Raw genomic sequence first — 23,195 nt, 5'->3', positions numbered from 1 at the left:
ATAGAAAGCAAGAGCGGCCTTGTTTGGTTTCAAAAGATTTCTTTTAATTTTTTAAAAAATTCTTATTTTATTCAGTGGGCCACCATTTCAAAGTTATGAGAACTTCCGTACATGTGTCCGAGAAAATGAAATCCATGCCACGGATAATTGCAAACCAGTGTTTAGTTCAGCTTAGCCATGATAGCTGAGGTGTGGAGTCTCCCGACATGGCGGTCGGTCCAGCAGACAGAGAGGTTGTAGTCTATACTCAATGGGGTAGTTTTAAACCACAAAGAATGGAGTCCTGATGTTTATAGCAGAATGGGTGGTCCTGGAGGGCACTGTGTTAAATGAATAAGACAGAGACAGAGACAGAGACACTGTGGGTGGAACCTTAAGAAAATTAATGTTGACCTCGGGGCAGAGGCGACTAGAGGATGAGAAATTAAAGAGGCTAGACAGAGCGGAGATCCCATTAGATCATTCAGCATCACATTAAGCTATTCAGTGAATTCAGGACAGCTTTCAAAACCTCCACTAAACACAGTGGAAACTGTGGGAATCCCTTCTTATTTAAATAAAAATTAATCCAATTATTTTTTTTTTATTTTCAAGAATGATTCCTCTGCAGATTTGGGAGTTAGAACTTCTTTGTTAACAAATGGTTTTTAAAAGGTCTAATTTCTATTTCTAACAGCTGAGTGGCTTCTGGGTTTTGTTTCTGGGACCGGTTATTGAGTTTCATTACACACCACGTCACTATGAAATGGGCATCAATTTTCTTCCTGATTTACTAATGTGCTTATGTATATTAACACGTGTCCTAATATTAGAAAACCCTGGAATTATTGAATGTCAGGAAACGTCATCAGAGGCTGCGCCCCACTTGTTCTGCCCTCACAAGTTTATTATTTTAGTTAGTATTTTGACACTACGTTCAAAATTGAGCTTCTCTCTGTTGAGTTGTCCTTGTCCACCTCATGAGACAAATAAAGAAACATTTTTTTTTGGAAATAACTATATGTTCTGAAACTGTATAAATATTTTAAAATATTTCTCACAGAAGCTTGTTTGATGCGGGTGAACTGTTTGTATCTGCAAACTGCCCCCACCTCATCAATGCATTCAAGAATTCTGGGCTGGAGAGCTAGCTCAGTGGGTAAGAGCACTGGCTGCTCTTGTAGAGGACACAGGTTCAGTTCCATGCACCCACAGAGTGACTCAAAACTACCTGTAACTCCAGAGTAGGACAATCAAACCCCTCTCCTCACCTCCATAGGCACAACGCATGCACATGGGGTACATGCAAACTTATAGGCAAATTAATCATATTTATGAAACAAAATAAATAAATCTTAAAAAGAAAAAGGGAGCTTTAGGCTTCTGGGTCGTTTGTATTTTTCTTCTAGAAAAGAGCAAATTAACGTGTGTATTTTATAATATAGTGTTTTTAGGCACACAGTTCTTCCAAATTTCAAATTTCATTTGTTTTTACCATATTTATTTCATCTCCGAGGAACTTTGCCCTCATCTTCTTGCTAAATAAATTTTTAAAATTAGCTTATAATTGTAATGAAACAAAATTAAAATTTATATGTTAATATTCGGCCTGTTCTGTGATTATGTGCTGGTTTTTTTCTCTCATGAAAATGGTTTACTGGACTTTCATTAATTTAAGGCTAAAAACAAAAGATTAAGAAAAATGTAGAATTGAAATATGTCTGTATTTTTCAAAATATGAGTAAGTTTTCTTCCTATACAATGTTATATATGTGTGAGTAGATAATATCTAAAATGTTTTAAGTTCAAACTATATCTATTATATACTTAATATATATGTATTAATATTTTATTTCATTACACTTTCTCCTTCATTCTAGCCTCTTGGTTTATTATTACTTTCCTATGTTACCTGGCACCCAACAGTCAATGATTGTGGAAAAAATAAGTAATACAAATATATAAAAGACAAGCACAGGGGTTGGGGATTTAGCTCAGTGGTAGAGCGCTTGCCTAGGAAGAGCAAGGCCCTGGGTTCGGTCCCCAGCTCCGAAAAAAAGAACCAAAAAAACAAAACAAAACAAAACAAAAAAACAAAACAAAAAGACAAGCACAGATTATAAGCAGATGACCAGCCTTGTGTTTTTACGTTTAATGAACCTGAGGCTGGGGAGATGGCTCGGCAGTGAAAGGCACTGGCTGCTCTTGCAGAGGACCCAGGCTCAGTCTCTAGCATCCACATGGTGGCTCCCAACTGCCTGTCACTCTGGTGCCAGGAGATCTGATGCCCTTCTATGGTCCCCAGGAGCACTTGCACTCACAAGCACAGACCTGCACACAGACACACACACACACACACACACACACACACACACACACACACAATTAAGAGCTAAAAAAAAGTCTTCTCTTTAAAAATGCCAATATAGTCTGAAATTTTTCATTAAACATTTTAATTAACTGAAGCCAATCAAGGAGAGTAACTGTGATTTAACAACTTGCTCGTGTCCTTTGTCTTGCTTCCCACCCATTCTTTAATTCCTGCACCCTATTCATTCCATTTTATTTTATTTTATTTTATTTTATTTTATTTGAGACAGGAGTTCACTGCGTAGTATGCCTTAAACTTACTGTGTAGGCTGCCCTTAGACTTAAAAAACAAAAACAAAACAAAACAAAAAAAACTTTGCGTTTCCTTTTTAACTTTTTCCTGATTAAAACCATTCTGAAAATAAAATAAATCCTTAAAAATTGCCAAGCTCTGCCAAGTGATGGTCATTCTGCCAAAATGGTAGAGACTTTGGGAACCAGCGTAACCTTTCTCAGGAGCATACCCTTACATAGTACAGCCATGTCTGATATCAACGCAAAGGAAGCCCTCATTCACAGAAAGATTCCTATACAAATGGTGAGAACAACTGTATTCACAATACCCTGATGCTGGAAAAGAACCCAGATGTCTCTCCTCTAGTGAGCAGAGAAACATGCTGCTACACGCTAAGACGACTATCCAGCAGTATAAAAAGAAATGCCAGCTCCGAAAAAAAGAACCAAAAAAAAAAAAAAAAAAAAAGAAAAGAAAAGAAATGAACTACCCATACACGAAAAGTATGGCTGCATCTCAGGAGCCAAGGGAAAACGACACACCACACGTGACTATGCACTGCAGGATTCCCTTTGCATGGAATGCTGGGAAAGGAAACCCGCCTAGAGGGTGGCGTCACAGCTCAAAGGGATCAGAAGAGTATTTGGGGGAATGTTAAACTGTTCTTTATCACACTGGAGTATGCATCCAAACTCAAATTGTGAGATTAAATGTGGAGACTCTGTATGGAGATTTTAGTTGATTTTTTTTTCCCACAGTGCTTAGCAGCTAGAGTCTGAAAATCCCCAGCCGCCCATCAACCTTCACTTTTAAGAGATGATTAAACCATGGGATTTCAAGTCAAATCCCTTTTCCTCCCGCCACACGTGGAAAGCACGCGTTATGTTAGAATCTAAGCGTGGTGTATAAGGCTCAGATACCAGCCGGATGCTTTTCCCTGTGTGGCAGCCCTTTCCGCTTTCATTTTTGAGGTAAGGATATTCACACACCCTCCCCAGGAATCTGTACTGTTCCGATGATTTCTGGTCGTGGCACCAAGTCCTAACGCCTTGGGATTACTCAGTGATGAACCCTGGTTGAGATGCATTTGTCCTTTTTCATTACTGTTCTAAGAACTCCCTAAGCTGTTGTCCTCCGGGCGGGGGGAGGATCCTCCATTGCTCCCTGGTCCTTGTTTTCATCTCCCTGTGCTGTTTTCTACGCCTTGAACTCCTAGTAACAGAGATTGCCCCTCTTGGGGACAGATGCTAGGTTTCTCTTATCTCTTTTCTTATCATCTCTCCTCTCCCCGGACCTTTGATTTTTTTTTTCAGGATCACGGTTTTAATTGCCGTGACGCCTCCTATGAGCAAGTCTACTCCCTAAGCTATTCTTGGTCTCTGAATGTAAGGTCTTCCTGAATGTCACTTGATGTGCTTTAAAAACATTTCCTTTTAGATTTTTAATGTTATTTTTAAATGTATGAGTGTTTCGCCCGCGTGTATGCCTGTGCACCATGTGTGTGCCTGGTCCCCACAAAGGCCAGAAGAGAACATCATATCCCCTGGAACCCTGGTTATGGTTGGCTGTAACTTGTCATGCAGATGTGAGGAACCAAACCCAGGTCCTCTACAAGAGAAGCCGGTGGCCCTAGCTCCTGAACTGCCTCTCCAGCCCCAGCACTGGATGTACTTTAAGAATGTACATTTTATTCTGATTTTGATATTGTTCTTTTCACACACACACACACACACACACACACACACACACACACACACCATACCACACCACACCACACCGTTCTACCTCTATACACCCACTTGATGTCCCTCCCGTCACAATGTTTCCCCCTCCATGTCCCTTGCTTTTCCACAGGTTCAGACGAATATTACATTCATGGTTCCAGTTCTGTACAGTCATATCCCAGATTGCCGGAGCAAACCCTCCACTACCTGGCTCTGGGTGAAGATTCCTCTAAGAGTAGGAACCCCAGGGGGAGTCCGCTGGCAGGTACTGGGATGCGTGAGGTGGGTGTTGGAAGGAGGTGGTACATTGTGTGGGATGGGGGCTTCCCAACCTGCTAACGAGAAGTTTGGTCTACCCCCTCCACCCCCACCGTCCCCTGCGTGGTCACTCAAAGAGAAAGGCGAATTCCTTGGATAAAATGTCCCACTGGCTTGTCTGCTTTGGAATAAGACCACAGTGATGGTTAATACTGATTTCCATCTTGATGGGATCTAGAAACACCTAGGAATCAAATCTCTGTTGACCACTAGGGAGAAAATTTCCAGACTGCGTTAACCGAGATGAGAAGCCCCTATCTGAACATGAGTGGCAGGGATCAGTAGGACGGGGTACTAGACTGACTACAGCAGAGAAAGCAAACCGAGTGTGAGCGTCCACCTCTCTCTGTTAATGAACCACAGCTCTGAGCCAAAACAAACCTTTCTTCTTTTTAACCTGCTTTTGTCTGGTATTTTGTCAGAGCAACTAGAAAAGAAGCTGGTGGATCTCTCGGAAATCAGTTTGAGCAATCGAAACTCAGCTCAACCTGGGGGTCCCTGCAGTGTCAAACAGGGGTCTCATACTGTGTCTGTAACTCCAACTCCAACTCCCTGTGCTTCTACACCCGTCTCATCCCTTCTCTTCCAAATGACTGTTGATCCCCAAGCCAGGAATCTCTGAAGCCACCCTAGTTCCTGTTTCTTGTGTTCGTTTGATGGAATACTTGATGGTAGAACTTTGGGACTCTGAGCTAACTGGCCCTAGCCAGCTTAGAGAGGGCCTAAAGGGTTACATCAAACATGCTTGATTGGCCTGGGGTCTCTGCTTCCTGATGCACCAAGACGCATGGGCCCCTTTTCTAATTTCTGTCACCGCGATGGAGTCCCAGCCATGCCTTCCCCACCGTGAAACCATGAATTAAAAGAAATCCTTCTTCCTTCAGCTCCTCCTCAGCTATTTCTCAGAAATGTCTCCGAAACAGGAGAATAAACGAATACATTTGCTGGTTTTGTTCCTTGTGAGCGGAAATGAGACCTGGTCTCACTATGTGGCCCAGATATCACTGCACAGCCCAGGCCGAACTCGAAATCGTGATCCTCCTGCCTCAACCTTCTGACTGCCTGGATTTCAGGTGCGTACCACTGTCCCCAACACTGCCTGCTCCTGCTGCTCACTTCCACCACCATGGAACCTAAGAAAGCTGAACCTGAACAAGCCTGCTCTCCACTCTTCCAACCGAAGCCCTTCTTTCCCCCTCATTCATTCTACCTGGCAAAATCACTGATAACAGACTCTATCTGCACACGCCTACAAGGATCATTGTGATGGAGGTTTTCCCAGTGTCCTCTACGGCCATTTCAAGACATTGAAACTGTTTGTGCATTCCTCTTAAGTCGTGTACATTTGTCAAGTAAATCAAGATTAATTTCAAAATAACAAAGATGAATTATATGCTCAAAATTTCTACCTCCATATTCATACTTTCTTGATTCGTCAAGTACTGGATAGTTTTTGTTTTTGTTTTGTTTATTTTTTTTTAATCCCAACTGTAATTTTAGTTTTACAATATTAACTTGCAAAGTTGCCTCATATATGCAGAGGTTGTTATTTGGGCTTCAAAAGTTCATGTCCACTCCAGTTTCATAAAAAGCAGATGTTTTAAAATCAAAATTAAGAATATATAGTCTGCTTAAAAAAATTCTTTTATCTGGGGGCTGGAGAAATGGCTTGCGAGCACTGGCTGCTCTTAAAGAAGATCTGGGTTCCGTTCCCAGCATCTACAGGGCTCACAACCATCTATACCTGACCTATAATTATCAAAGAAATCGAAGCAGCAGAGTCCTTTTCGCCCCAGTCAGAATAGCTGCCATTAAAAGTACAAACAAGGGGTTGGGGATTTAGCTCAGTGGTAGAGTGCTTGCCTAGCAAGCACAAGGCTCTTGGTTCAGTCCTCAGCTCAAAAAAAAAAAAAAAAGTACAAACAAAGGGACTGAGGGGATGACTCACCAGTACTTACTGCTCTTGCAGAGGACCCAGCACTCATAGATAGATAGATAGATAGATAGATAGATAGATAGATAGATAGATAGATAGATGATAGATGGATAGATGGATAGATGATAGATGGATAGATAGATAGATAGATGATAGATAGATAGAGATTATAGATGATAGAATATAGATTAGACAGACAGACAGATAGATGATAGATAGATAGATAATAGATAAATGATAGATGGATAGATAGAGATTATAGATGATAGATTATAGGTTAGACAGACAGATGATAGATAGATAGAGATTATAGATGATAGAATATAGATTAGACAGACAGACAGATAGATGATAGATAGATAGATAATAGATAGATGATAGATGGATAGATAGAGATTATAGATGATAGATTATAGGTTAGGCAGACAGATGATAGATAGTTAGATAGAGATTATAGATGATAGATAGATTTTTAGGTTAGACATACAGATAGATGATAGATTGATAGATAGATGATAGATACATAGATTATAGATGATGGATAGATTATAGATAGATAGATAGATAGATAGATAGATAGATAGATAGATAGATAGATAGATTAGATAGGTAGATTATAGATTAGGTAGATAGATAGGTAGGTAGATAGATAGATAGATAGATAGATAGATAGATAGATAGATAGATAGATAGATAGATAGATGATAGATAGATAGATAGATAGATGATAGATAGATAGATAGATAGATAGATAGACAGATAGATAGATGCTAGTCTGTTCAAATTGTTCTTTTGCTCTACAGATGTGCCACAGTTTTAATTAGAATCCAGGTACAGAGCCCAGACCCTTGAGGCTGGGCCCTAAGTTTCAGGCAATGGGATCTGACTTCCTTCCACTTCCTACAGCTGCTGTGTGTGGTGTGTGTGGGGGAAAATCAGAAAGAAATGAAGACAATATAACGTTGCGGTGCCAGGGAAAAAGTGTTAGCTTGAGCAGGGCTCATCCGTTGTCAGTGCTAAGGAAGTATTCTCCCCTCCTGGATGAAGATGAGTGACCCAATGGGCTACAGAGGCCAGTTACAGCATACACAGGGCAACAAATGGGAGGAGCGGGCCATGAAGACAGAGACAGAAGTGTGACACAGAAGCCTGAAGCTTATGTTATTCACAGGTGCCCTGGAGTTAATGGCCTGAGATGGCACCTCCCTTGACCCTGCCTGTGGGAGCCACACGGGTTCAGAATCATCCTCTTAGTTCTATAAGCTACCTTGCTCATGGTGGTTTATCACCGCAATAGAAAAGTAATAGTACAGGTGCTATATACACTAAATACTTTCACATTTCAAGACCTGCCAGGCTGGGGCTGGGGAGCTGGCTCAGCAATTCAGAACACTGGCTGCTCTTCCAAAGAACCCAAGTTCAGTTGCCGTCACCCATGTGGCGTCTCCCAACCATCTGCACCTCCAGTCCTAGGGGCACCTGCACCCTCTTCTGGCTTCTCCACCCACTCCATACACCCATGGCACACATCATGGCCATGCACACATGCAGGGAGAACACCAAACACAAAACACAATAAAAGTCTGTCCCAGGAATGAGAACTTGAAAGAATGCAGAATAGGTTTCGATTAGAAACAAACGGCTTTTTATATGTGTGTTATATATTATAATAAAGGCTATTACATTCATATAATATGTGATATTATACAATAATATAAAGGCTGCCTATTGCACAGAAGAAAGTTAGAAAAATGAGCAGAGGCAAGGAATCAAATGTCCTAGTCAGGGTTTCTGTGCTGTGATGAAACGCTATGAGCAAAGCAGGTGAAGGAGGAAAGGGTTTGCTTGGCTCACACTGCCAGGGACCTGTCCGTCGCTGAGAGAAGTCAGGGCAGGAACCTGGAGGCAGGAGCTGATCCAGAGGTGATAGACGAGTGCTGTTTATTGGCTTGCTCCTCAGGACTTGCTCAGCCCGCTTTCTTATAGACCCCCAGGACCACCAGCCTCAGGGCGGTCCCACCCACAATGGTCTAGGACCTCCTCCATCGATCACTAATTAAGAAACTGCCTTACCACTGGGTCTTATGCAGACATTTTCTCAATGGCGGTTTCTTCCTTTCACATGAGGCCAGCTTATGTCAAGTTGACATAACACTAGCCAGCACAGCAAACGTCACCATCTTTCCACTACACCAAACTAAAACTGTGCGAGTCATTTCTGTATCACAGAAGCCAGTGCATCTTACTGGAGTCATGCTGCTCTTACTTGCTTTAAGGTCTGGAAGGACAGAATTCAGTGTTGTCTGAGGAACAGTAGCACCACTGTTGAAGTATAGCCATTCTTTTTGGCATAAGGTGACCATCCTAACCATCACCACCATAACCGTAAGCAAAGCCAGATTGCTTAAGCCTATGGAATACCTGGCCAGTGGCCATGGCAATAACATAATCAAATCATCTGTGTCCATGGTAACAGTGATAGAGCTATTAGCACCCTCTACAGGAAGGAGAGGGGGTTCCCCAGGCCCTGGGGAGATCCAAGCCACTACTCACTCTCACCCCACCCATTGTATGTGACTTTAAGAGGTGCTGGGATATATAACTGATGTGAAAAGTGGGACTCCCATGTAGGGCTTTTCTGTGATGCAGGAAGAAAGAAAAAGGGAGAGAGAAGGGGAGAGAGAGAGGGAAAGAGGGCATAGAAAGGTGGGAGAAGAGAGGGAGAGAAAGGGAAAGAGAGAGGGATGGGAGAAACTTTTCTGCGATGCACCTGCCTTTGAGTCAGTCATGGCCAGCAAGTGAACCCATTAGCTCGTCAAGCTGAGTTTGGATAAAACCCTTTCTCTATCCCTCCATCTGTAGATGCCCTATTTAAGTGTATGTTAGTTTGCCTCTTCCTGGGGAGAGGTGGGGGAGGCATGCAACACCTTCAGACAAAAGACCAGGTAGCCCAACACCACACTCAAGGAGAAACCCAGTGGACTGAAGATTCTGACCCCAATCCCTTTCTAACATCCAATCTATGGCCAGGGTTCCCCTTTGTCAGAAGCCAAGCAGGAACCAGATGAACAGCACCAATTGCCATAGCTCACACCCCGAAGGCAACCTCTGATCTTAACCTGCCTGAACCAGGCTCTAGCAGACTATCCAGAAAAAATGATGGCGATGGTAGTGATGATGGTGATGGTGATGGTGATGATGGTCATGGTGGTGATAGTGATGATGATGATGATGGTGGTGGTGATGGTGATGGTGATGATGATGGTGATGGTTATGGTGATGATGGTCATGGTGGTGATAGTGGTGGTTGTGGTGATGGTGGTGGTGGTGGTGATGATGGTGGTGGTGGTGGTGGTGGTGGTGGTGGTGGTGGTGGTGGTGGTGGTGGTGATGATGATGATGATGATGCACAATAAATAGTGTGGCATTTTCCTACAAAGGTGGGTGAGGCCTTTACTTAGGGTTGTCATGCAGGCAAAAGTGAAGAAACAAATCTGTCATAGGTGGACTAGCAGTGGCCTCCAGTCCTTCCCACTCCAGAGAAAGAAGAACAGAGCAATTCAAGAGTTGGAAATGTCAGCCCTGCAAAGGGACTCTTCCTATTCTGTGATGCTTGCCTGGTGGCCAGCTTCCAAGCTATACATGAACATTTGCCTGCAGTTAAGAGGCGTGCTCTCTCTCTCTCTCTCTCTCATACACACACACTCAAAGTTTTTTCCAGAAGAGTTCATGCAACACTCAAGCAGCTAAGAAAAATAAAATCTCACCTTCTGGACGCCCCCCCCATTCCTGTGCCCTTAGATAGAAATAACGAGTTCTCCTTAGCATACACTTACTGGTCTCAGTTCTCTGCAGTACTCAGATATGTCTAACATAATACCACATATCATATTGTAATGGATGCCAGCAACACCAGCATCAGGCATCAGTTCTGGGCCAAGCATTGGCTTACCACTCTCTAACCATGAAGATGTGTGTACTTGTACCCTACAGACACAAACAGTAAGGCTCAGAGAGGTTAAGTGTCTTGCCCAGGGTCACACAGCCCGGTAGTACTAACGATGCCTTCCTCAGTACCAGACAGAAAGTGAAAAATTCTAAGCCACACTTTTCAATTCCAAAATAAGTGCAGATCCCAACAGCCTTGTAAGTCACTGGCATCATAGAGGTGCCAGAGCACCCACGCCTATTCACAGTAGCTAAGCGTGGTACCAACCTGGGCATCCACCAGCAGAGGAATGGGTGAGGAGAATGCGCTATGTACACACAAGGGAATTGTCTTCAGGCATAAAAGAGAACGAGGTCGTATCAGTTGCAGGAAAACTGATGTGATTGGAGAGAATAATAGCAAGTGAATTAAGCCTGTCCCAGAAAGACAAATATCGTATTTTCTGTCATTTGTGTGCCCTAGTTTTATATAAATAAATGAAATTGTATGTATACAGGACACAAAATCAACAGTAAAACTGCCTGAGCCAAGAATGGGGACTGTAGGTGGTAGAGAAAAAAAATGGAGGTTGGAGGTTATGAGAGAACTGTGTTCAACATTTATATATGTTCAACACATATGGTATTATTGAAAAATACCTCTGTGTAGGATTGCAGAGAGGGCTCGGCGAGCTCTGGCTGCTCTTCCAGGGGACCTGGGTTCTATTCCCAGCACCCACGTGGTGGCTCACAACCAATCCTAATGTGGTTCCAGGGGATCTGGTGCCCCCTTCTGACTGCTGTGGGCAGGGTTCTCAATCTGTGGGCCATGACTGCTCTTGGATCTGCCTATCAGACATTGACATTATGATTTAGGACAGTAGCCAAATTACAGTTATGAAGTAGCAGTGAAAATGATTTTACGTTGGGGGTCACCACACCATGAGGAAGTATATTAAAGGGTCATGACATTAGGAAGGTTGAGAAGCACTGTCCATTAGTATCAAGAATGCATGGGTGCATATACACACAAGCAGACACACATAGATAAAACAAATGCACATAAAATAAAATGAACACATCTTTTCAAAAAAATATAAAAGGAAAATGCCCTGGTATAATATAGTACCATGTATTATGAATATATATAATAAAAGTTAGACATTGCCTTAGTTTGGGTCTTACTGCTGTGAACAGACACCAAGACCAAGACAACTCGTATAAGGACAACATTTAATTAGGGCTGGCTTACAGGTTCAATGCATTGCCATCAAGGTGGGAACATGGCAGCATCCGGGCAGGCATGGTGTAGGAGGAGCTGAGAGTTCTACATCTTCATCTGATGGCAAACAGAAGACTGGCTTCCAGGCAGCTAGGACAAGGGTCTTAAAGCCCACACCCACAGTGACACACCTACTCCAACAGGGCCACATCTCCTAATAGTGCCATTCCCTGAGCCAAGCGTATACAAACCATCACAGACATTAATAAATAAAATAAAATGTCCCATTTATGGACCAACCTGTCTCTGCCTGGCCACGTTGTTGTTGTTACCATTGTTTGTTTGTTTGTTTTGGCATGTGAGTTTCTTTGTTTGCTAGCTTGCTTATTTGATCTGCTACATAGCCCTGGCTGACCTTGAACTCTTAGCATTTCAAATGCTGGGATTATAGGAAAGCCTCACTACGCCCAACTCACACTGGAACTTGCTAAAGAGATGTCTTAGTCTCTGACTAAAATGTTTGCTGTGTGATGTGTGTCCTAGCCCCTGTGCACCAAGCCAGAAATGCATGTCCATCACCTCAGCACGGGGAGGTAGAGAGGACAGACTCCCAGGGTCTGTCTGGCCAATCAGTTTAGCTGATAGGTGAGCTCTAGGTTCAGTGAGAGATGCTGTCTCAGGAAATCAGGAGGGGAGTGGCAAGGAGACACATGGCTTCTATACAACCACACATGGGTATACACACCCCTCATGCATGCACTTAATATATACATACACACTAAAACATATGTAAAAATTTAAAACATGAAAGTATATATTTTAGCGCATTAAAATCAGGGTAACAAAGAAACAATGAGAACGTGTTTTATGGCATGCTGTGGCCTATTGGCAACCTGCAGGTGTCTGCTGGACTGCATGCCTGCAGGCTGGGAACAAAATCCAGTCATAGCTATGGAGACCCAACCACCACCCACCAAGTCTCCAGGAACCAGCAGCTGGTACTAGTTGCTGCCTGTGAGAACCACCCAGCTAGCTTCCTCCACAGGGTTTCCTGGGTTTTTCAATCCCCCTCCTCCTCTTCCTCCTCTTCCTCTCCCTTCTCTCCCTCCTCTTCTTCCTCCTCCTCTTCCTCATCTTCTTCTTCTTCCTCTTCCTCTTCTTCCTGCTCCTCCTTTCCCTCCTTTTCCTCCTCCTCTTCCTCCTCTTCCTCCTCTTCCTCCTCTTCTTCCTGCTCCTCCTTTTCTTCCTCCTCTTTTTCCTCCTCCTTTCTCCCCTTCCTCCTCCTCCAAACAAGGGAGCGTCTAGGATGAGTATTTAAGGCCTGTACATTCTATCCAACACACCCCACAGCTTAGAAAGGGACACTAAGGCTCCAGAGATCAGTGAAAATAAACAGACGGCCGCTTGAGTGGCTCCCGGCATGAGTCAACGTGGATGTTCTATCCTTCCCTTCTGAGCACAAAGGGTGCTTAAAACTTTAATGAATTGAACTCTATGAGTAAGGCATGTTAATCATTTTAATTACCCAGCAGCTTGAAATCAGATATAACAGTCCAATAATGTATCTTTAAACGAACACAACCCTGCCCTATAAAAAATCCCTTCCAAACCCATTGTAATAATTTCTATTTATCTTTGCTGACGTTAACTGTTATCCGGCCCAGCCGGCCGACAGACAGCCTTTGCTGTGCCTTCTGCTCTAAACGCAACGTCGTCTACTTTTTCAGTATCATTAGCGTCCCCCTGGTGGGCAGGGAGCAAGGCGGTGGCAGTGGTCACACTTCAATGCTTTATCTCATATGACAAAGAGAGATGATGCGCTTCCATCCGGGCCAGCCTGGCAAAGGGGAAGGTGGCCGCAGAGAACTCCCTCTGCTGCTGAGAATCACCAAAGGGCCCTGGCATGTGACTGGCTAACAGCATGAAGGGGCAGACAAATAGATTTCCCTCTGTATTTATAGCCGGCATCATTCTTCCTTTCAGGGCGTTCAGTACAGGTAGCTGTTTTATATGAAATGAACAATCTTTATAGACATACCAGAGCCATAACAAGCCTGATTTTCAACGAAGCTGAGGTGTATAACTCTTACCGAATTGTCAGGCCACTTGCTCAACAAATCAAGCCTAACTTATGATGTTTGCGGTGTAATTTTTATTCCTGTTTGACTAGCCAACTACCCCGTGGTAATAGGATGTTAGGAAAGGGCAGTGGCGATGTTTGTGTATGCCGTGATTGATGGACCGACTCGGCATTTTTCATTTATATCTCCGGATTCCAAATCAGTTAAGTTGAGGAAAAATGAAACAAAGTGGCAAGAAAAATGTTTGCAGATTGCAGCCCGGGCGCTCCCGGAGATCTGAGTTCAGCCCACATCTGCCGGGATTGTCTGGAAACATTAAGATATCTAAATGAAAATCAATACGCTATGTGCCAGGCGTTTGCTACCAGGAACAAGCATCCAGAGACCTGAGCTAATCAGACTTCCAGTGTGCGCCTCTGCACAGGCTGAACCCCAGGGGTGTCCTAATTGCTCAAACTAATCATAGGAGAGTTAAATTTATAACCAAGAAAGACATTATGTTTTTCTTACCAGTCATCGTTTGGGAGCGGAACGGCTCACCTGTGAGGTGGGTGGCAGGTGTACCTCGGGATCCCCTCGGAGGGGTTGGGGGAGCTCGGGGGAGCCTCGGCTCACCTGTCAGAGGAGATGGAAGATAGATTTACACGACAGCCATGAAATCAGTGAGGCTCGAAGAAGCCCAGGGTGGGAGAGGGCTGCCTCAGTTCCCTCAGAACCTGAAAACCTGTTCTCTCAGACTGGCCACTTAACTCTCATGTTCTGAACAGGGAAAGCCCACACACCCATAGCCTTTGATTCCCCCGCCTGGTTTTCATTTTAAGGAACCAGCCCAGAAAAGCAAATTGCATCTGTGTTGTTAAAAATATATGGATCTGTTTTGTTGGGTGTTTTTTTTTTTCTCGCCCCCTGAGTTCCACTCCAAGCTTTTGTCCCTTGGAGCCTCAGAGAAGCTAATGTCGCTTGGTGACATGCATCTCCCTAATAGACTGTTCAAACAAGTCAGCGATATTATTCACACTCCCACAAGCTACAGAGTCACACACGAGCTATTGAAAGAGACCAACCTCTGACGCTGAAACCAAAATGTATCAGGGGACTGGATTCCTAATATTTGTATTCTAAGATGCCAAGTGTGGGCATATTTTGTACTATTTTCAACAAATTACACCAAAATATGCAAAATGTTTATGAGGCTCCATCTTCTATTTTTGGCTCTAGTGTATTTGCAACTTAATAGTCCTTCAGAGATTTGTCTCCTCGGGAGAAATGAGAGAGAGAGAGAGAGAGAGAGAGAGAGAGAGAGAGAGAGAGAGAGAGAGAGAAGAGAAGGGAATATGGTTTGTTCAAGCAACAAGTCTCGTTCATCATATTTGTTATAGGGAACTGAGCCAGCCATCCCGTGGGACTTCCTGCTTCAACAAGAAATTTAATAATATTATTTGGATTCTTTGTGCCCTGGATTTCAGATGTATTTTTAATGCAGATATCTTAAAACAAAACAACCACGGTCTAAGTGCTTTCCTAGACAGCATGACTCTGGAAGCCGCATGAGGATGTTGATGACGGCAAGAGTGCGTCTCACCTTCTGCGGCTTCAGGAGGACGCTTCAGCCCTTACTTGCAGAGGACTCGTCAATTCTCACCTTGGGAAAGAGGTCTCAGGTCTCTGAGACGTTCACAGTGACGGCTTCGCTCATTCTGTGGCACCGTGCCTTGGCTCCGGTTTCCCATGCACCGTTACCAGGGAGGACACCTCTGCGATCTCTTCTTCATCCCAGTGACGTCACCATCCCTGTGTAGAATGATGGCTGCATTTCCTAGCGGTGTCCAGGATGAGGACATTCAGCTGACCCTGGGTTCATAAGAGAAACAAAAGTGGGGGTGCAGCTCAGCAGTGCTAGCATGTGGCTCCAGGTTCATCCTGCAGAGCCACATATCATTTCTGCTCCTGGACTAGAGGGTAAAATCAAGATCTCCTTACTCCAGCTCATTCTTTGGGAATGCTATTAGATGCACACATGCACTTGGATACATGTGCATGTGCGCGCACACACACACACACACACACACACAACACACACACACACACACATACACACACACACACACACACACACACACTGGGGCGTGCATGAGTTAGTGTCCAATGCTCATTATAATGAACTTAAGCTACAGATGGGGCTTGGGACTCTTCTCTTTTAACTAGATCAAGCATTCCTAACAAGACTGAGAGTTCAGCCAAATTTACTATTAATCCAGAATGCATAAAGCCAAGAACAGAGAGCTATAAGAAATGTACTTATCCTCTTGTCCAGCATTACGGGTGGATACGACGTTTCTCCTCCAAAGGCTCATGCACAGAAGCCTGCTCACTAGCAGGCAGCGTTAAACGCTGGAAGATGGAGCCCAGCAGCAGGAAGTAGGTCACGGTGGGGCAGGGGAGTGGCAGGTTCACTGGGATATCTTACTCTATCCCCACCTCTCTCTCTGCTGCCTGTCTCCCACGAGGTGATTAATCTATTCACATGAGCCTGACATCACCTTGGGCTCAGAGTAAAGGAGACTAAGAATTGTAGAACTCTGAAACCCTGAGCCAAAATAAATCATCTTTCCCTGAATGATTTATGTCAGGCGTTTTATGACAGTGATGCATAAACAAACACACACACACACATAGTAGGTCCTCAAAAATGTATTTGTGAGGGGACTGGAGAGATGGGCTGGCAGTTAAGAATTCTTATTGTTCTTCTAGAGAATAACAGTCTGGTACATAGCACCCCCGGCATACAACTTTCTTTAACTCCAATTCCAGGGGATCTAATGTCCCTCTTGGGCACTGATATGCACATATATCTTATACATACATACATACATACATACATGCATACTACATATATGTAAAATATCTTTTTTAATATATCTGTAAAATGTATCTATAAGGTTAGTATGTTGGCACAGGTTTGCAATCCCACCTATTTTTGGCACGGGTTTGCAACCTATTTCGGGTGCTGGAGTGAAAAGATAGTCAAGGGATGCCTGAGCTACAGAGTGAGTTCAAGGTCGGCCTGGGTAACTTCAGGAGACCCTTCATCAAGATTTAAAATGAATAAAAGGGCTTGAGATGAAGAGAGCTTGTTGGTAGAGCTCCTGCTGACCTTATGAAAGGCCCAGCCTCTAATAATATACACCCACGTGCACACATGCTCATATACACACACCCACACTCACAAAATATTTGTAGCCTTGTGAACTGTATAATGTGTGGATATGAAGCTGAAATTGGCCACACTGGTCATAGACTGGCCAAGATGCCATGACTGGCATCCAAGTGGGAAGAAACAGTAAAGTTAAGCTTGGAACACAGCACAAGACTAGACCATAGCTCTTCTTCCAGACTTCCATATTGTTCTGCACAAGGCCTGAATTAATATGTTTGTGTGTGTGTGTGTGTGTGTGTGTGTTTGTGAATGTATGTATTATGTATGTATGTATGTGTGTGTATGTATGTATGTATGTTTCTGAGTATATGTATGTATACATATGTGTATGTGTGCTCATGTGTGTCTCTCTGTATGTGTATGTGTTTGTGTGTTTATGAACTCATTTGTGTATATGTGTATATATGTATGTGTATATGTGTATGTGTGTGTTTATATGTGTGTGTATGTGTGTGTATGTGTGTGTGTATGTGTGTGTATGTATGTGTGTATGTATGTGTGTGTATGTGTGTGTATGTATGTGTGTGTATGTGTGTATGTGTGTGTGTATGTGTGTGTATGTGTATGTGTGTGTATGTGTGTATATGTGTGTGTATGTGTATGTGTATGTGTGTGTATGTGTGTGTATGTATGTGTGTGTATGTATGTGTGTGTATGTGTGTGTATGTATGTGTGTGTATGTGTGTATGTGTGTGTATGTGTGTGTATGTGTGTGTATGTGTATGTGTGTATATGTGTGTGTATGTGTGTGTATGTGTATGTGTGTATGTGTGTGTATGTGTGTGTATGTATGTGTGTGTATGTATGTGTGTGTATGTGTGTGTATGTATGTGTGTGTATGTGTGTATGTGTGTGTATGTGTGTGTATGTGTGTGTATGTGTATGTGTGTATATGTGTGTGTATGTGTGTGTATGTGTATGTGTGTATGTGTGTGTATGTGTGTGTGTGTATGTGTGTGTATGTGTGTGTATGTGTGTGTATGTGTGTATATGTGTGTGTATGTGTGTGTGTGTGTGTTACTAGAGATTGAACATTCATATACACAGCAGGTGCTCTACAAATAAGCCATATTTGTCATGGCCTAAATCTTCAGCGTGGGCAAAGGTCACAGCTAAAGAACCTCCTTAAGCAGAAAGACTCCAACCTCATCCCTCGGATAGGTGGGGCCAATTAGATGAAGACCTGATGAGGTGGCGAGGGTGGGGAGGTGCGAGAGGTCGGGGATTAGGACTTCAGAGACACTCTACCCTACTCCGTGGTCCTACTGATGTGCTTTTGTGGGTGAGGCCTTCCATGCACAAGGATGGTGTGAAATAGCGTAGAACGGCTCCTGGAATCTTAGCAGACAGAAGCTGCAAGAAGCAGGGTGACCTGGACAGAAGCGTCAGTGGAGACAGACAGAACCCAAGCTTCTGACATGTACACATCTGCCACACCAAGACTTCCTTGTGTGTTCACTTGTCTACTGCTGACTGTGAGCCCAGCATGTGCGTCCCATCATGGCCTCACATAGCAGACCGAGGATAAGACACCGTCACAACGCTGCTGAGACACACAGCTGGTCTCTCCCGTCGTCATGCCAGCTATTGTATTAATGACTTCTCTCATTGCTGTGACCAAATACCTGACAAATGCAACTTCAGGAAGGAAAGATCTAACATAGATCACGGTTCGAAGGGACATAGTCCGTCATAGCAGGGAAGGTGCCAGGATCGGTGACTCCATGGTGGCAGGAGTTCACAGCTGGGATCTCCGATCTTCTCACCCCTTCGTGGAACAGGAAGCATAAAGCAGACAGCAGACAGGAAGTAAAGCCAGGCAATAAAACTCCTAGGCCTGCCTCCAGTGACCCACTTCTTCCAAGGGTGTTCCACCTCCTGGAGATTCTGCAACCTTTCGAAAGCAGCAGTACAGACTGACTGGGAACCAAATGCTTAAGCTCACGAGTCTGTAGAGGACTTTCCACCTTTGAACCCCAATAGAGATCTTAGTGCTGACCTAGAGGAAGGTGCCAGGGTCAAAGGTCAACAACCAGGAAGTGAAGTGGCAAAGTGGCTCTAAGACAGAAATTGAAACATCCACTCCGAAGAAAAAACTTCCAAAAATGCTGGCAAGCCAGAGTATAGCTTCATTTAAAGAGCTTCACGGCGGGTGGGGGGTGGAAGGTGGTGGGGGAGTTGGGGGTGAGTGGCTGAATCAGACTTTTCAAGGAGGGGACACAATGCATCAATCAATCAACTCACTCCAGACAGAATAACCATTGCTACAAAGTTTACCTTGGTGAACCAGTGGGATGGTTTTTTTTTTTTTTTTTTTTTTTTTTTTTTTTTTTTTTTTTGGCATTACAAATAGGAGTACTGGCCAGGAGTCTTTTAGAGGAGCAGCCCTGTGTGAGTGACAACTCATGAAAACCACAAGCCTGGAGACCTCTATGGCTGCAATGGAGACACTCCTGCTGGCTGGCTGGACATCCCTCACACTGCCACCACCCAACCCCCACTCCCCATTCCCCCACTCCACCAACCACACCCCAACACCCACTGCCCCACTCCACCACTCCCAGCCCCCACTCCCCCACACCACCCCCCCAATCCCCACTCCTCACCCACCACTCCCAACCCCCACTCTCTACCCTTCCACCCCCACTACCACCCCACCACCTCACCACCCCACCAACACCCAACACCCACTCCCCACTACCCTACTCCACCAACCAACCCCCAACCCCCACTCCCCCAGCCCCTACTTTCCACTCCCCCACCCCACCACCCCACGACCACCCACCACCCACTCCCCACCCCCCCACCCTGCAGTGGCTTGCCTTGTATAATGAGAGAGTGTGGGTGGGGGTTACAATTCTTCCAAGTTTCTGCTTTCCCAAACCTGTGACCTTTTGATTTCCTGCTAAGCCTAACAAGCCTCCCCTTCTCACCCAGAGGCAGTGTTTGGACTTGGAACAAGCTGCCACACAACAAGCAGTGCAAACAAAAGTGTGTGAGGTAACTATTTCAGGGACTCCAGTGTGTGACCCTCTTGGGCTCCTCCCAAGCTCTTCCTCCAGACAAAGGTGAAAGTGATGTGTCTCCAGTTTCAGTGACTTTGGGATCCTCCCTCCTGTATTCAGAAGATCAATTGGTGAATGCCCTGGTCACCATGCCACCATCAAGAAACCAGATGGACAGCCATTTCTCTCAGAGCCTTCTTGAGGATCAGCGGTGCCCATAAGCCACTGCCACCACCTTCAGTGAAGCTTCATTTACAAGACCGACCCTTCTTTTTCTTTTTTTGGCTCTGTAGGAAAGGGGGTGAGGAAAAGAAAAAGGAGTGTTCATCCTGAAGACAGTCGGGGAGTGGACATAACTGGCTTCATTCTAATAAATCACAGTGTCCCTAGGAGCCGGAAGCAACAGGGGCATGACCAGCGAGCCACACTGCACATTGACCCACGGCCAAGCTCCCAGAGAAATAATGTCCCTTTCACAGCCTCCCGGAGAGATGGCCTGCATTTGCCTCTGACAAATTAGAAGTGTCCTGAATGCAACCATTCCTCCGAAAATAGGCCTGATTTAGCCAGGCTCACGCCGCCATTAGCCGGCTGCTTAAAAGGGCCATTTAAGCAGGGAAGGCTGTAGGCCACTAGCCTTCTGGAGGTGGTGCTTCTGAAGAATGAGTCCCCTGGACCTGGACCTAAGCCAGTGAACTCCGTAAAAATCTAGAGGACTGGGTAGGCTTTAATGAGAGCAAAGATGCCATTTGTCGCTGGTGTCTGTGTGAGCTTTTCCTCGGATATTCATAGAGTCATGCTGGATCAAAGATGGGAGCTACCCTGTGCAAACCAAGAGCTCCTCCCCATCCAATGCATTTTGACCTGTTTGGGGATAACCTGAGCTCTAACCATTCCTACTGAACACCAGGAAAAAATCACCAAACCAATCTGGTTATAACAATCCTTCGCCAGGAAGTATTCATGTTTGAAAACTTAGTGCACCAAGATTACAACCTGTCACTGTGCTCCCTCGGGAACTACCTTCCTAAAAATTATCTCTAATGAGACCCACAAATCTAAGCGGAAGACAGCTTATTTTATTGTGTTTGTAAAGATAAAAATGTTTTAAATAGGTCATAGCTCCTGGGACTGACAGTCCCACCGTGAGGGGAAGGTCATTTTGAAATGTTAATAAAAGTTTTCATAAAATACGAGGGTGCTCAAAGAGTAATGTTTGGGTGTAAAAATACCCATGAAAGTATAATTTCTACCACGGTACATAGCAGTTTGTCTACATCAAAATCTCTACCCAAATCCACATTGCTTTTTTTTTTTCCCATCTGTTTTGATGGCCATGCTGGGATCTGATCTTTAATGGGCAGGGCCACAGCATCACAGCCTTCTCTGGTTGTATTCAAAGCACCCCTACGAAGTTCATGTGAACCCCTGACCTAGGGTTGTCTCAGTTTGTCAAAGTCATCCTAAAGCCAAAAGCAAGACAAAGGTGGACCAGAAGGCTGCAACAAGGAAGGACGGCAACCAGGCCTCAGCCCTGAGGCTGGAGCTTTCTCCAGTCACTAGGGGAGCGTGGCAAACTGGAAACAATCAGGTAGTTCCTGGCCAAGGAACTCTTTCATGTTTGAGGTTAACCGGCCCAGAGGAACTGGCTCAGAAGAATTTTCTAAGTGATAAAATAACTAATGACTGGCTAACTCACAGCAGCTCGAGTCAACTTTGGTGCTTCTGTTAGGGTGGTGGGGCATGCAGGGAACTTAGGATTGAGAACAAACATCCCTGCAGACATCTGAGCCAGAGGTTAAGGGAAAGAAAGGTAAGGTATGGTAGAATACAGGGTCTCTCCTTTGTCCTGGACCTTGTAGATTAGGCCAGGCTGTCTGGCTAGCAAGCCTAAGGTATATGCCTGTCTCACCTGGGGCCACAGGCTTGTACAACTATGCCTGGCTTTTTGCTGACGTCCCGGGGATCAAACTCAGGTTCTCATGCTTGTGCTGCCTCCAGGGTCCAACTCTTATTTCCCTCTTGGCACTCACTTTCCTGAGTTTTGGCAAAATAGACTATTCACTTGCTACTCCTAACCCCACCTAGAACAATGACAGGCAGGCACATCAGCATGATTTCATAAATATGGTCATTCTTGGTTTCTTTGTGGGACTGGACCCAGCCCCCTAACACACACACACACACACACACACACACACACACACACACAGAGTGGGGGAGAAGTGGGAGAGAAAGAGATGGAGACAGAGAGACACAGAGACATACATAGAGAGAAAGAGAGACACACAGAGAGACTTCCTTACAGAAGTATTCAACTTCCCTTACAGAAAATGGGAGTTAGCAAGTATTCTGTACACATCTTTCTATAGACAGTAAATCATCTGCATCGTGCTTTAAAACCTATGAAACACATATATGCTCTACAAATAAAAAAGTAAATGCTCAGAACATACCTACTTTTTAATTCTTCAGTATTTTCGACTTCTGGATGATTGGATTCATGGATAAAGAATCTGAGAATATGGAAGGATGAGAGTACTTATAGTTTGTTGGGTGAGTGGATGGATGGATGGATGGATGGATGGATGGATGGATGGATGGATGAGATAGGTAGATAGATAGATAGATAGATAGATAGATAGATAGATAGATAGATAGATAGATGATGGGTGGGTGAGTGGATAGATAGGTAGGTAGATAGATGATAGATGATAGATGAGATAGGTAGGTAGATAGATGATAGAGATAGATAGATGATAGATAGAGATAATAGATAATAGATAGAGATAGAGAGATAGATGATAGATAGATAGATACATAGATAGATAGATAGATAGATAGATAGATAGATAGATAGATAGATAGATAGATGATATATAGATAGATGGTTGGTAGATAGATAGACAGACAGACAGACAGACAGACAGATATTGATACATACATAATAGACCGTGAAAACAAGATGCTGTCCAACTCTTAGGATTTCACAAGACAAGGAAGCTGCTCAAAGCTGGTAGCTAAGTTGACTTATCTATGCCTCTCATCCAGAGGATGCCTCTAGTTTGGTGAGAAGAATACAAATTCAAACACAAAACCTACTTCTGCAAAGACAGCATTTGGAAGGATATGTCTCTGTGGATTCACTAAGAAATCATGTTGAGGGTTGGGAATTTAGCTC

Source organism: Rattus norvegicus, chromosome 1 (genome assembly GCF_036323735.1).
Source record: "Rattus norvegicus strain BN/NHsdMcwi chromosome 1, GRCr8, whole genome shotgun sequence".
NCBI lineage: Eukaryota > Metazoa > Chordata > Mammalia > Rodentia > Muridae > Rattus > Rattus norvegicus.
The sequence above is the reverse complement of the archived record's forward strand: the minus strand, read 5'-3'. Positions refer to the sequence as shown.